Genomic DNA, 4190 nt, shown 5'->3' on the forward strand with positions numbered 1-4190 from the left:
ACCTGCCTGGCAAGTGCAAGGTCCTGAGTTCGAGCCCTGGTATGAGAAAAAGTAAAATATTTGTAAAACCTATAGTTTAGAAGCAATAATTTTCCTCACAATTTCTTAGGTAAAAAAGTACAATTCTCATATTAGCTTTATAATGTCATCTTATAATGCTCATACTTGTATTTAAGACAAATAGCAAAGTGGAGATAGCTTTCTGTCTAGAAAGTGGAGCCCATTCTTTCCAATGAATCATGTCTGCAACCCCTGAAGCTGAGTAAAAACGAACCTTTTCAGCAGTTGTCACTTGTTCTTGGGTAGGATGCAACTCATGCAGGTTTTATAAATAAATATTTGGGATTCCTACTTAGAGGGGAAAAAAAATAACTTGTAATCAACATCCCTTTCAAAAAGTTCCTTTGCTTTTATGCTATTTTTTATTTGCCTGACTAGATGTGACATAGGAGGGTGGAGAGCAAGGAAAGGAGCTCTTGGATGAAAACTGTCAGAAGAGCAGCGCTGCCCCCGGGAGTGGGGGCAGACGGGAGCTCAGCTCTGTCACCCACCACTGGCCAGATGCCAGGTGTGAGGGGAAGACCTGGAGTCCATCGATAATTTTCACATAAGCAAAAGGAAGCAAATATTGTAAGGGAATATACATTCTAAGAACAGTGCACAAAACAGCACTATTACTAAGGTTGTGTAAAATTTGTTTCAACTTCTTCATCAGAAACAATGGAATAAAAGGTCTTCTCAGGGCCAGCCAAATAGCTCAGCAGATTAAAGCACATGCAAGCAGGCTCAGAGCCCAGGATTTCGATCCCCAGGACTGCCATGCAGGCTCTGTCCCCGGGGCACCCTGAGACTGCAATTGAGACTGGGAGTGGTGGTGCACACCTGTAATCCCAGCTCTTGGGAGGCTGTAAACAGGCAGATCACTAAGAGTCCAATCTAGTAGTGAGACCCTGAACACCCTGTACACACTTCCCTACCACACACACACACACACACACACACACACACACACACACAGAGTTCTTCTCTTTCCAGTACATTTTGAAATTTGGTATTTAATGAGTTTAACATGAATAAATAAAATCATTTTCTGGGACATCCCTAAGACAGATGAATTTCATTATAGGGCAAAAATCTATTTTTGACCCACCATTATATTTCCTTCATGGTGTGAACTTCATACAGTGACCTTCCATGTACTTGGGATAGTCTGATGACGCTGTGTGCAGAAAGTGGCAAATCTGAGAAGCAGTTACATCATGTGCATAAAGGTATGAAATATTGATTGCCAACTCTTTATTTTGTTTTCTTTTGGTGGTGGTGGTTGTTGTTGTTGTTGTTGATACAGGGTCTTGCCATCCAGTTCAGACTCATAGTGATCCTCCTGTTTCAGCCTCCACAGGGCTGGGATTACAAGTCTGCACCACCATCCCCAATTTCTGGGCCAGTACAGCACACCCAGGTTCTAGGGCCAATACATGGATGGATCGAACTCGGGACCTTGAGTCTGCCAGGCAGGCACTTAGACCACCGAAGTATCCCCCCAGACCCAGTGAGCTATATAACAGAAAATATTTACAGAAGAACTGTGAGAAGATAGAAAAAGAGAAAGAAAACGAAATACAGCAAGACTACTTAGCTGGCAGAAGTGGGTTAGGAGAAAGTCTGTGAAATGCTATTCCAGGATAAAGATGATGAAAATATCCCCTGGTGGTATATCTAATATCCTAGCATATTAGAAGTGTATGAGAAGGAAAGTAAGTCACACAAAATAATATCTACAGTCTCATTATAAGTAGAAGCAAAAGACAAAACTAAAACTTACACTAAATGAAAGCAAAAAATGAACTACTGATTTAGTGAGTCACCAGCACATTTCATCACATGCCAACAGGGAGGGCAAGAGTAGTTTGGAAATATCTAGGAGAAAATCAAAGAGAAAGCTCAGTGGGAGGCTTGTCATTGGAAGGAAGCAGCGAGGAGGAAAAAGTCCTGAAATATAGGAAAGGAACTTAACAGTGCACAGACCATGAACAGTCTTGGAAGGGAAGAACACAGGGGAAGAGAAATTTAAATGTAAGAGAGCTGGGCTTCAGAAACCACACACAAGTGGGAATGAAATGGAGAAGGGGGGTGGGAATTTAAGATCCATTTTAAAAGACAACAAATTATTTCATTTATGTCCAGAGAAAGAGATGGAAACCCGAGTGTCTTAGTTACTCTTCTCTTGTTGCTGGGACAAATACCTGACACCCAAGCTTAGGAAAGGAAAAGTTTATTTAGCACAAAGTTACTGGAGGTTTTGTAGTTAAAATCAGCCTGAATTACACGGCAAAACCTTGAGACGCTGCCATCCAGTGCTACAGGATCTGGAAGAGAGGCTGAAGTGCTGCCACATCCAGGGTGATCCGCTCCATACCTCTGTGGGGGTCCAAAGAGTGGAAGAGCTGCTTGCCCAGTGGAAAAGAGCGGCAAGCCTGGGCAGTGTACTGGGATGGCTGAGGTCTGGCCCACCAGGGGCTCAGCTCCAGAAGCTGTGCCCCTCATGGGACTGTGGGACCCTGGTGGTCACAGTCAAGTCATCTAGAAGCTTTGTGGAGTTTTGTGTAATTGGGTCCACCCTTCGGGGCCCAGCATCCTGTCCCTGAGCTGTCACTCCAAGGCTGAGTTGCAGAGTTATCTGTGGCTCACCAAGGTTCTAGGGCCAGTGGCACACGCCAAGGTTCAGATAATGGTTTACATTCCATGTATAAAATTAAACCCAAATCTCTAGGTTCAAGGGTAAGACCCATATGCAGAAGGTCCTCCCCTGGAAAGCCAGTTGCTGGGCTTCTGGTTCCTGCCATGTGGAGTGAGAAGTGACTCAGTGGAAGACTCCCAGAGATGGCAGCAGGTGGAAGGTGGCCCCCGGGCCCAGCCAGTCTCTATGTTGTTCAGTTTCTTTGTGAGCTGTAAGACAGTGCTGTCTGCAAAGCCGAAGCCATCTTTCAACAGGGCTGTGATGTAACTGAGATCCACGCACAGGAAAGGACTGCCTGAGGTGAACTTCTCCACATTGTCGCACACTTCCCTGGCTTTTTTTTTTTTTTTTTCAAAGTCTTCAACTTCTAAAATGCCTCCCTCTAAATCAGTCTGGTCTGTCTGGATGGCTCGGTCATAATAGTAGGAGAAGGCATAGAAGGAGCCCGCCTGGACCTCCTCTGGCTGGTGAACCTTTCCTTGCACCACCCGCAGCACTTCAGCATACCAGCTGAAGTGCTTTCCTTCACCACCCGCCTTCCCCTCCCGGTTGCCACTGTGCTGGTATTTCACACCCCCGAGGATCCATTCTGCTTTCAGCAGTCTTGGTAGGCAGGCACTTCGGAAAGTGTTCCTCAATCCCTTCTGTTTCCGGGACTCCCAGGGTAGCGAGTCTTGCAGCTTTCAGTGCCAGTCCCGGGTAACTATGTGTATACAGCTTATAAGTGCTGTTAAACATCTCAAAGGATATGAGGTAGCCCCTAGGGGTATGTCCCAGGGTTTTCTCAAACTGCAGCAGGAATATGATCCGGGTGGAGGCCCCTCCCAAGTCCAGGGTTTCTGTGGTCTTCCGCCCATGATTCTGCAGCTGGCTAGTCAGAAAGTTTACGGTAACCCAAGCTAATATGCTTTCGTTGGAGCCATCCATAATGCTAACGCCATCATCAGGAACCAGGAAAGGTGACTTCTTGAAGACCTCCTCTACCTCCGACAGCAGAGCCTGGGCTTTCTGCTCTGTCAATAAGCGCAGCCCTGCAGTCACCTCGAGCACCGCGGGCATCCATCCCCAGTAGCTTCGGGGATCGAGTCCTTGGCCACCTCTAACAGCTCCTGAACAATCTTGGTGCCCAGCTTCAGTTGACCTGCAAAAGCAGAAAGTCCTGGCTTCGAAGATTCAAAAATTTCCTCTTCCAGAACCGGAAGCTGTGCTTGAGTCTGAGCCATCGGTTTCAAATAACTGCACAAGAAAAGTGGGTAGAAGATTCGATTCGGGCGATGACTGCTTTGCCAGGAAGGAGCGTCAGCAACACAAGCAAGAGAAGACCACAGCCTACTCAACCAAGTCAGTCCTCGACTACAAGAGAAAGTGAACATCTGGCTTGCAAAACTAAAAAAAAGCAGAAGAAGAAAAGCAACAAAAGCTAGAGGAAGTAAAAACTAAACTGGATAGT

At 46.0% G+C, this 4190-nt stretch overlaps 2 pseudogenes; both read right to left on the reverse strand.

The window, feature by feature from the left end:
* LOC101561481 overlaps positions 1-2547 on the reverse strand; it is a 20633-nt pseudogene extending 18086 nt beyond the window's left edge.
* A 316-nt stretch (positions 2548-2863) lies between these two features.
* LOC101561882 lies at positions 2864-3963 on the reverse strand (annotated as a pseudogene).
* Positions 3964-4190: the final 227 nt, after the last annotated feature.

Source organism: Octodon degus, unplaced genomic scaffold, assembly GCF_000260255.1.
Source record: "Octodon degus isolate 3935 unplaced genomic scaffold, OctDeg1.0 scaffold00190, whole genome shotgun sequence".
NCBI classification, from domain to species: Eukaryota; Metazoa; Chordata; class Mammalia; order Rodentia; family Octodontidae; genus Octodon; species Octodon degus.